Source organism: Dipodomys spectabilis, unplaced genomic scaffold (genome assembly GCF_019054845.1).
Source record: "Dipodomys spectabilis isolate Male_0828 unplaced genomic scaffold, ASM1905484v1 ptg000095l, whole genome shotgun sequence".
Classification (NCBI taxonomy): Eukaryota; Metazoa; Chordata; class Mammalia; order Rodentia; family Heteromyidae; genus Dipodomys; species Dipodomys spectabilis.
Genome location: NW_024870772.1, coordinates 47403610 through 47415895, shown reverse-complemented (window position 1 = coordinate 47415895; position 12286 = coordinate 47403610).

The window sequence follows — 12286 nt, the reverse complement described above, 5'->3', positions numbered from 1 at the left end:
AGCCTGCAAACTGCTCATCTGCTCTTTGTACAGTCATCACCATTACCTCCAAGACTCCTGCTTCTCCCACAGCTCAGAGTCATTTCTGCAATCTATCTCCCCATGCATCCTCCATCCATCTCTGATGCTTAAGGCACATCAGACTCAGAGGCAGGCATGGAAGACATGAAAAGGGGTACTGACATTCCACTCCAGGTGCCTGCCATCTTTTTCGATGATAGATCAACTGAAAACATCCCCCATGAAGGGCATGACAAAGGATGGGCAGGGTGAGTAAAATTCAGGGAAGGCTCTGGGTAAAAGATTCCTGATAGATGAGAGGAAACTTAAGTCATCTGAAAGAGGGATCAACTAAGACTTTCATTCCACCTACCCTAAGCCTAACAGCACGGCAAGTAACAGCAATGCCAACCTCCCTACGGCTAAAATTTTAAATACACTGTCATAGAACTTAGTGTCTTTGTTCTATCTTTGGCCATTTTCTGCCTTCTACTAGTGGTATGTTCCCTGCCACTCTAATTATGTAAACTTGCTTTTGTAAAAGGGATAAGACATTGACAGATGGATAGACAGACATACAAACAGACAGATAATATACACTTACCTGGTGCTTATTTTTTTATGTATAGTTGAATAAAGTTATCAGAACAGCTAACCACCTGCCATACAAGGCCCAGGGGAAATGTTTTCAGAGGAGTTTGGAGCTGTAGCACAGCACGGGTCGGGGAGGGGACCCTGTTGGAGACACGAATAGGTCAGTGGGGTCAGTGAGAGCTAAAGGCCTTTAGCAGGGGATGGGATGGAGAGGTGGCCCTGAGCAGAAGGAGGGGGTTGAAAAAGTAGAAGGAGCTGTTGAAAGAATTTTCCAGGTTATCCATCCGTCTTCCCTTACTAATTCCCAATGTGGACCTGCATCTTTTTTGGGGTGGAGGGATCCTGGGGCTTAAACTCAGGGCCTTGGTACTGCTAGTTTTTCCCTTGAGGCTAGTGCTACACACTTCGAATCACTGCACCACTTCCAGTTTTCTGAGGTTAATTAGAGACAAAGGTCTCATAGACTTTCCATCCTGGTGTGGCTTTGATCCTAAGATTTCAGCCTCCTAACTAGGATTACAGGCCAGAGCCACCAATGCCTGGCTATACTTAACATTTTTAAGACCAAAGAAGTCTTTTTTTCTTTATCTTCCAAATGGCACCATTTCTTTCCTTTGGGCTGCCACTGTAAACAGGAGCTGTGTTAAACAAGTCACTCTCTGTAATCTTGAAGCAGAATTATTAACAACAGCCAGGTGCTGGTGGCTCACGCCTGTAATCCTAGCTACTCAGGAGGCTGAGATCTGAGGATCAAGGTTCAAAGCCAGCCTGGGCAGGAAAGGCCATGAGACTCTTATTTCTAATAAACCACTCAGAAAAAGAAAACCGGAAGTGGCACTGTAGCTCAAGTGGTAGAGTGCTAGGCTTGAGCTGAAGAGCTTAGGGACAGTGCTCAGACCCAGAGTTCAAGTCCCATGACCAACCAAAAACAAACAAACAAAAAAAAAACCACTATGATTATGCCAGGCACCAGTGGCTAATATCTGTAATCCTAACTACTCAGGAGGCTGAGATCTGAGTATCAAGGTTCAAAGCCAGCCTGGGCAGGAAAATCCATGAGACTCTTATCTATAATTAACCACCAGAAAACCAGAACTTGTGCTGTGGCTCAAAGTGGTAGAGCACTAACTAGCTTTGAGCAAAAGAGCTCAGGGATAGTGCCCAGGCCCTGAATTCAAGCCCTGGGACGGACAGACAAACAGACAGACAGACAGCATTACGAACAACAAGGGTTTAAAAAAAAAATCACTGGAAGATTTGCTTATTTATTTTCCCTTTAGCAGGTTGCTCCTTATTTGGAAAACTTGCTTCTACCTGAAAGGTATTGTATACAAACCCAACAGACTCAATGTAATAGAGTAGATTCATTGATGCAACAAAGACTCCCTAATCTGAGCCGTTTAACACATTCACAGTGCTTGCTCCCTGCCTGTCAGACATAGTGTCCCTGATCAGTCCCAGAGAGCTGCCCCTTCAGGAAGGAGTCACGAAGATCCTGGAGAGAGCTGGGGTCCCAGCACTGTAGGCCTGAGGCAGGACTGGGACTGGGAGGCCAGCCCGACATACCCGCTGAGAACCTGACTCAAAAGATACAAATCCTGCTGGGCACCGGTGGCTCACACCTGTAATCCTAGCTACTCGGGAGGCTTAGATCTGAGGATCAGGGTTCAAAGCCAGCCCAGGCAGGAAAGTCTGTGAGACTCTTATCTCCAGTAAATCACTAAGAAACCGGAAGTGGCGCTGTAGCTCAAGTGGTAGAGCGCTGGCCTTGAGCTGAAGAGCACAGGGACAGCTCCCAGGCCCAGAGTTCAAGCCCCACAACCAAAAAAAAAAAAGACACAAATCCTGACTTTTCCTTGTCCTTTCAAAGGTTAGATGATTCTAAGTACTCACAGACTGGAAAGCCGGAGTCTTCACAGAGCCTTTAGAATAAGGAGGGATGTGTGATACGTATCCTGTTCCTGCTCTTTGAAAAGTATGCAGTGGGAAAGAGACTTCAGATCCTCCTAGTTCTGAGAATGCACAGAAAAAAACAAACAAAACAAAGCCCATCTCATTCAGCCCTCAGCAGCACTCCTGCCAAAGACACCAGAGCTGTTCCCTCCCTTCCTTTAGAAGCAGTCTCCATGATGCACAGCCTGTGTTATAGGAGCACAGGCACAGCTTTGATAAGACACAGACACCACTTACCAAGTTTCTTAAAACGTTTTGGTATTTTTTAACCAATATCAGCTTAAAAATAAATTTTCCCAGTGAAGCACTGGTGGCCCATGTCTGGATTCTTAAGAACTTAGAAGGCTGAGCTTAGGAGGAGCATAATTTAAGACCATATTAGATCCCAAGATCCCCCTTCAACAAAAGAACTAGTTGGCAGCATGCTCCTCTTGCCTAGTTACCAGGAAGCCTGATAGTGAATGAATAGACATGCCCAGGCAGTGAGTGAGTCTCTCAAAATTAGTAAGCAAAAACCTGGGCTGGAGACATGGCTCACTGGCAAAAGCTCCTCCTTAGCAAGCAAGAGGCCCACAATTCATATACCAGTATCACCAAAAAGTAAAAAGAAATATTTGTGTCTCTCCTGGGTGTTCAGGGGAACAGCGGATTTGGTGTTGTGCCTGTTGAAGGTGATGTGACAGTGAGCAGAAGAGCAACACAGTGAAGGAAGGGGATCACACAGTGTGACACAGTGAGGACAAGGTGATCACACAGAGTGACACGGTGAGGATAGGGTGATCACACAGAGTGACACTGTGAGGATAGGGTGATCACACAGAGTGACACAGTGAGGACAGGGTGATCACACAGAGTGACACAGTGAGGACAAGGTGATCACACAGAGTGACACTGTGAGGATAGGGTGATCACACAGAGTGACACTGTGAGGACAAGGTGATCACACAGAGTGACACTGTGAGGATAGGGTGATCACACAGAGTGACACAGTGAGGACAGGGTGATCACACAGAGTGACACAGTGAGGACAGGGTGATCACACAGAGTGACACAGTGAGGATAGGGTGATCACACAGAGTGACACAGTGAGGACAGGGTGATCACACAGAGTGACACTGTGAGGACAGGGTGATCACACAGAGTGACACAGTGAGGACAGGGTGATCACACAGTGTGACACGGTGAGGACAGGGTGATCACACAGAGTGACACGGTGAGGACAAGGTGATCACACAGTGTGACACGGTGAGGACAGGGTGATCACACAGAGTGACACGGTGAGGATAGGGTGATCACACAGAGTGACACAGTAAGGACAAGGTGATCACACAGAGTGACACGGTGAGGATAGGGTGATCACACAGAGTGACACTGTGAGGATAAGGTGATCACACAGAGTGACACGGTGAGGACAAGGTGATCACACAAAGTGACACGGTGAGGACAAGGTGATCACACAGAGTGACACGGTGAGGATAGGGTGATCACACAGAGTGACACAGTGAGGATAGGGTGATCACACAGAGTGACACAGTGAGGACAAGGTGATCACACAGAGTGACACTGTGAGGATAAGGTGATCACACAGAGTGACACGGTGAGGACAAGGTGATCACACAGAGTGACACGGTGAGGACAGGGTGATCACACAGAGTGACACAGTGAGGACAGGGTGATCACACAGTGACACAGTGAGGATAGGGTGATCACACAGAGTGACACGGTGAGGACAAGGTGATCACACAGAGTGACACGGTGAGGACAGGGTGATCACACAGAGTGACACAGTGAGGATAGGGTGATCACACAGAGTGACACAGTGAGGACAAGGTGATCACACAGAGTGACACTGTGAGGATAAGGTGATCACACAGAGTGACACGGTGAGGACAAGGTGATCACACAGAGTGACACGGTGAGGACAGGGTGATCACACAGAGTGACACAGTGAGGACAGGGTGATCACACAGTGACACAGTGAGGATAGGGTGATCACACAGAGTGACACGGTGAGGACAAGGTGATCACACAGAGTGACACGGTGAGGACAGGGTGATCACACAGAGTGACACAGTGAGGATAGGGTGATCACACAGAGTGACACGGTGAGGACAAGGTGATCACACAGAGTGACACGGTGAGGACAGGGTGATCACACAGAGTGACACAGTGAGGATAGGGTGATCACACAGAGTGACACGGTGAGGACAGGGTGATCACACAGAGTGACACAGTGAGGATAGGGTGATCACACAGAGTGACACGGTGAAGACAAGGTGATCACACAGAGTGACACAGTGAGGATAGGGTGATCACACAGAGTGACACGGTGAGGACAAGGTGATCACACAGAGTGACACGGTGAGGACAGGGTGATCACACAGAGTGACACAGTGAGGATAGGGTGATCACACAGAGTGACACGGTGAGGACAGGGTGATCACACAGAGTGACACAGTGAGGATAGGGTGATCACACAGAGTGACACAGTGAGGACAAGGTGATCACACAGAGTGACACAGTGAGGACAAGGTGATCACACAGAGTGACACTGTGAGGACAAGGTGATCACACAGAGTGACACAGTGAGGATAGGGTGATCACACAGAGTGACACGGTGAGGATAGGGTGATCACACAGAGTGACACAGTGAGGATAAGGTGATCACACAGAGTGACACGGTGAGGACAAGGTGATCACACAGAGTGACACAGTGAGGATAGGGTGATCACACAGTGACACAGTGAGGACAAGGTGATCACACAGAGTGACACGGTGAGGACAGGGTGATCACACAGAGTGACACGGTGAGGACAGGGTGATCACACAGAGTGACACGGTGAGGACAAGGTGATCACACAGAGTGACACGGTGAGGACAGGGTGATCACACAGAGTGACACGGTGAGGACAGGGTGATCACACAGAGTGACACGGTGAGGACAAGGTGATCACACAGAGTGACACGGTGAGGATAAGGTGATCACACAGAGTGACACAGTGAGGACAGGGTGATCACACAGTGTGACACGGTGAGGATAGGGTGATCACACAGAGTGACACGGTGAGGACAGGGTGATCACACAGTGTGACACGGTGAGGACAGGGTGATCACACAGAGTGACACGGTGAGGACAAGGTGATCACACAGAGTGACACAGTGAGGATAGGGTGATCACACAGAGTGACACGGTGAGGATAGGGTGATCACACAGAGTGACACGGTGAGGATAGGGTGATCACACAGAGTGACACGGTGAGGACAGGGTGATCACACAGAGTGACACGGTGAGGATAGGGTGATCACACAGAGTGACACGGTGAGGACAGGGTGATCACACAGAGTGACACAGTGAGGATAGGGTGATCACACAGAGTGACACGGTGAGGACAGGGTGATCACACAGTGACACGGTGAGGGATAAGGTGATCACACAGAGTGACACGGTGAGGATAGGGTGATCACACACAGTGACAGAGTGAGGACAGGGTGATCACACAGAGTGACACTGTGAGGATAAGGTGATCACACAGAGTGACACGGTGAGGGATAAGGTGATCACACAGAGTGACACAGTGAGGATAGGGTGATCACACAGAGTGACACGGTGAGGACAGGGTGATCACACAGAGTGACACAGTGAGGATAGGGAGATCACACAGAGTGACACAGTGAGGATAGGGTGATCACACAGAGTGACACGGTGAGGACAGGGTGATCACACAGTGACACGGTGAGGATAGGGAGATCACACAGAGTGACACAGTGAGGACAAGGTGATCACACAGAGTGACACAGTGAGGACAGGGTGATCACACAGTGACACGGTGAGGACAGGGTGATCACACAGAGTGACACGGTGAGGATAGGGTGATCACACAGAGTGACACGGTGAGGATAGGGTGATCACACAGAGTGACACAGTGAGGACAGGGTGATCACACAGAGTGACACGGTGAGGACAAGGTGATCACACAGAGTGACACAGTGAGGATAGGGTGATCACCCAGTGACACAGTGAGGACAAGGTGATCACACAGAGTGACACAGTGAGGATAGGGTGATCACACAGAGTGACACAGTGAGGATAAGGTGATCACACAGAGTGACACGGTGAGGGATAAGGTGATCACACAGAGTGACACGGTGAGGACAAGGTGATCACAGAGTGACACGGTGAGGACAGGGTGATCACACAGAGTGACACGGTGAGGACAGGGTGATCACACAGAGTGACACGGTGAGGACAAGGTGATCACACAGAGTAACACGGTGAGGATAGGGTGATCACACAGAGTGACACGGTGAGGACAAGGTGATCACACAGAGTGACACGGTGAGGATAAGGTGATCACACAGAGTGACACTGTGAGGATAGGGTGATCACACAGAGTGACACAGTTAGGATAGGGTGATCACACAGTGACACGGTGAGGACAGGGTGATCACACAGAGTGACACTGTGAGGATAGGGTGATCACACAGAGTGACACAGTGAGGATAAGGTGATTACACAGAGTGACACGGTGAGGGATAAGGTGATCACACAGAGTGACACGGTGAGGACAGGGTGATCACACAGAGTGACACGGTGAGGACAGGGTGATCACACAGAGTGACACGGTGAGGATAGGGTGATCACACAGAGTGACACGGTGAGGACAAGGTGATCACACAGAGTGACACGGTGAGGACAGGGTGATCACACAGAGTGACACAGTGAGGGATAAGGTGATCACACAGAGTGACACGGTGAGGACAAGGTGATCACACAGAGTGACACGGTGAGGACAAGGTGATCACACAGAGTGACACGGTGAGGATAGGGTGATCACACAGAGTGACACGGTGAGGATAGGGTGATCACACAGAGTGACACGGTGAGGATAGGGTGATCACACAGAGTGACACGGTGAGGATAGGGTGATCACACAGAGTGACACGGTGAGGATAAGGTGATCACACAGAGTGACACGGTGAGGATAGGGTGATCACACAGAGTGACACGGTGAGGACAAGGTGATCACACAGAGTGACACGGTGAGGATAGGGTGATCACACAGAGTGACACGGTGAGGATAGGGTGATCACACAGAGTGACACGGTGAGGATAGGGTGATCACACAGAGTGACACGGTGAGGATAGGGTGATCACACAGAGTGACACAGTGAGGATAAGGTCATCACACAGTGACACAGTGAGGACAGGGTGATCACACAGTGACACGGTGAGGGATAAGGTGATCACACAAAGGTGACTGCAGGATCTCAGCTCCACAACGCTCTAAAGCATTGAGCAAACTGAGTAACTACAATGGCTCTGGGAAAACATGTTGGTTTCCAGTGTTCTTCAAGGCTGAGCTTGTCTATGTCTGTGAGCCCACGGCTCCCACATGGGGCACGGTCACTGAGGGCATGCAGTGTCCTCGGTCAGTTCTGCCAGTCCCACATGCAGCCAGCCCGAGGGAGTTTACCTGCGGTAGAGAATGACAGCCCCGCCTTCCTCTGACTGAGCAGTCACTCCTATGTGAAGTTAGAACTCCTGAAGCTGTTTCTCTATTTCATTTCTCTTCCACTACAGCTCTTCCCAAACTCTACATACTAGCCAGGATTGGAACAGCCTGCAGGGGAGGCCTCCTCCCGCCCCTTCCTCTCCCCCTCCCTCTCCCCCTCCCTCTCTCCCCTCCCTCTCTCCCCTCCCTCTCCCCCTCCCTCTCCCTCTCTCTGTCCCTCCCTCTCCCCCTCCCTCTCTTCCCTCCCTCTCCCTCCTCTCTCCCTCCCCCTCCCTCTGTCCCTCCCTCTCCCCCTCCCTCTCTTCCCTCCCTCTCCCTCCCGTCCCTCCCTCCTCCCTCTCTCCCCCTCCCTCTCTCCCTTCCCCCTCTCTCCTTTCCCTTCCCTCTCACCTCTCACTCGGGGTCTGCTCCATCGCCCGCACGCCCTCCACCTTCCTTCCAGGTCCCTGTGACGCGGGCCGGGCGGCGTGGGCAAGGACAGGGCCCCTCGGCCCGCGATCCCCTTGGCCCTGTCCTAGGTGCGGTCTCCTCGCAACCACAGTCACCTGCAGAGGCTTCTGGGTAAGGGAGGGGGCTGCATTTCTGCCGGAGAGGCGCAGACGTGGAAGCTTCTAGATGCAGAAAAGGAGGAATGAGGGCCAGACCCTCATTTTCCCCAGGGAGGAATCCCGCAGTGCCCACGGCAGCCCGGGGGGAGGGGGAGGCGCTGTGCCCCGGGGAGGAGGAGCCCCGCAGCACCCGCAGTACCCGCGGCGGCCACGGGGGGCGTGCCGTGCCCCAGGAAGGTGGAACCCTGCAGCACCCGCAGTACCCGCGGCAGCCACGGGGGTGCGCTGTGCCCCACGGAGGAGCCCCGCAGCACCCGCAGTACCCACGGCAGCCACGGGGGGCGTGCTGTGCCCCAGGAAGGAGGAGCCCCGCAGCACCCGCAGCACCTGCAGTACCTGCGGCGGCCACAGGGGCGTGCTGTGCCCGGGGGGGGGGGGAGGAGCCCCGCAGCACCCGCAGTACCCGTGGCAGCCAGGGGGATGCGCTGTGCCCCAGGAAGGAGGAGCCCCGCAGCAGCAACCGCAGCACCTGCAGCACCCGCAGCACCCGCAGTACCCGCGGCGGCCACAGGGGCGTGCTGTGCCCCGGGGAGGAGGAGCCCTGCAGCTCCTGCATCACCTGCAGCGTCCCCAGCGGACCCGGGAGCTGGTTCTGCGCCCTAACGTAATGAAGGCTAGGTACAATGCCCGCACCCAGGCCCGGCGCTCTCCTCCGGCCCGGAGCGCGGGGCACAGACCCGCCAGGCCACCACGGAGTGAGCACCTCCACTCATGCAGCCTTGAACACACGGTGAACACCGGGAGCACACCTGCCCCGAGGGACGGCCCGCAGGGACAGCCACAGAACCTTCAGGAAAGAAATGAGGAAGGCCGCGGGACACATGGCCACTCTGCCAGAGACCCACGAGTGCGCCACCACACCCAACCACCCCAACGCCGTGGAGCCCGAAGAGCAGCGTCGAAACCGGGGAACTTTCAAGAGAAAAAAGCAATCGTGCCCCCAATCACATCCAGACTCCACACCTTACCACTGGGACACAGAAGCGAAGGCGGGCCGGTGCGGGCACCCAGACAGATGTGAAGGCAAGCAGAACAGACTAGAAGAATGCACAAGAATCCAACTGGCCCACAAGTGTACCAAGAAATAATGGTAAGCTTCCCTAGACATAAAGGCTAACCAACATAACATGGACGTTCTACTTCATTTTAATCTAAAGGACCACAAGAATAAATGTTAGTGTATAGCTACGGCAGAAGTATGGAGATGCCTTATTAAAAAAAATAAACAACTGAAAACAGAGGTACCTTATGATCCAGTGATACACAGTAGGGCAATGACCCTAAAGATTCCAGTTCAAAAAACAATAGACACTTGTACAGTCATGACTGCTACATTGTTCACCACAGCCAAGCCTGGCAACGGCAGAGATGCCATATAACTAATAAATGGATCAAAAATGGGGTGCATACATACACAGTTCGATTTTAATAATCCAACAGAAAGTAACATATGTCACTGGAAAACGTCTACTGATAAGAAAGCTGCACTCATAGAAACAAACAGTGCACGTGTTGTCTCCTATGTGGAAGTTAGACCTAAAGTTAAACAAACTTCAAAACACAGGGCCAGAGGCATATGTACAAAATCAAACCAACTAAAGATAATATATACAGAAGTGACAGCACATAGTGTAACCCCTTTCAACACTGAACAGGCAGTTCAAAAATATGAACACCAGAAAGCTGCAACCTGTCTTAACTGAGGAGGGAGACAGAAAAATCAAAAGAGGCGGTGAGCAAATACAATCATAATACTTAATGTACACACATATATATGTATACATGTAATGCATATATATATATATGTATATATATATAGTGAATAAGTGGGATAGGGAGAATGATGGAAGGAGTAATGTGATCAATATGCATTGTACACATAAGCTGACATAATAAATTCCAATCTTTTTGAACAACTATTTTAAGAAAACAGGAAGGAATGAATGAACAAAGGGGAATCAAACCATTTCCAGAACCAAAGAATTTTTTAAATCCTACCAGAATTTTTTACATAGAAAATACAGCACTGGGCTGGGAAGGTGGCTCAGTGGTAGAGCGCTTGATTGCATGCATGAGGCCCTGGGTTCAATTCCTCAGCACCACATAAGCAAAAAGAAAAAAGCCGGAAGTGGCGCTGTGGCTCAAGTGGTAGAGCGCTAGCCTTGAGCTGAAGAGCTGAGGAACAGCACCCAGGCCCAGAGTTCAGGCCCCACGACCGGACCCCCCAAAAAAAATTTTTTTAAGAAAGAAAGAAAATACAGCACCAAGAAGGAATTTTTATATTGAGAAGAGCCTACATTATTATATAAGTCAGAGAAATCAGTTATCAATGACCCATCACTTTATCTCACTCTCTGAGAAACAAGGAAAGAGCCAATTCTCTAAGCAATAAAGGGAAAGAAGCAGGAAAACAAGGGCAGAAATATATATTAAAAAAAAGAACAGTACACAAACAATATGAAGTATTAAAAAAAAAAACCTTAGCTAGGCCAAGCAAAAGTTCCCAAATAATATAGTTTGAGATGGAAGTATGGTCAGAACTAACACCAATGAAACTCACAGTTAGAGAACACTAAAAATGTTCATAATAATGAAATGGAAAATCTATTTGAAAGGGGTTACTTTCTAAACTCTATGACCTATCAATGCTGAACTAAAAAGGCTACAAACTACACAAATAGGTCTACACTAAGCAGTAAAATTGAAGTGATAATAAAGTCTATCAATAAGTAAAAAGCCAGAATGCAATTAATACACACTGCTGATTTCTACCAGACATACAAATTAAAGCTAAAACCAATCCTACTCCAGCTATTACAAAACACCTAATAGGAAAGACCACTGCCCAGTTCACTCACTCCAAGAGCCCAGTACAACTAAACCTAGCTAAGATGAAGCTATAATAAAAAACTATAGACTGGGGCTGGGAATATGGCTTAGTGGTAGAGTGCTTGCCTAGTATGCATGAAGCCTTGGGTTAGATTCCTCAATACAACACAAACAGAAGAAGCCAGAAGTGGCACTGTGGCTCAAGTGGTGGAGTGCTAGCCTTGAGCAAAAGCCTCTCAAGGACAGTGCCTACATCCTGAGTTAAAGCCCCAGGACTGGCACAAAAAAGTTTTTTTTTAGAACAATTTCTAAAGTTTTTTTTAGAACAATTTCTTTGATGTGAGAATTGTAAATAAAATGCTAGTCATCCAAATTTAGTAATAAATTAAAACATAACACACCATTATCAAGTTCATGTTAATATAGGCTTATCAATAAACACAATAAATCACATAAACAGAATAAATAACAAAAATAACAGAATCATCTCAACAATGCAGAAGAAGACAGAATATGTCATTTCATTATAATATCCCTGACCACTACTTCTCCAAAAAGTCCTGGGGGGGAGGTGTCCTTGTCAGGAAAGGAATACATCTGCCCAGTAGGAAGTGGAAGAAACACTCAGTTGCTGATGGTTCCTCCAATATTCTCTGTATTCCTGACTCTTCCATGAGTTCTCTAAGCTTCCCCTACCCCAAGGGAAACTTCCACCAGCTTTCTCTGAAAGCTCTCTGCTTCCGACAGGCATTAACGGGATCCAAAGAAAATGGATCTTGCCCCTCACTA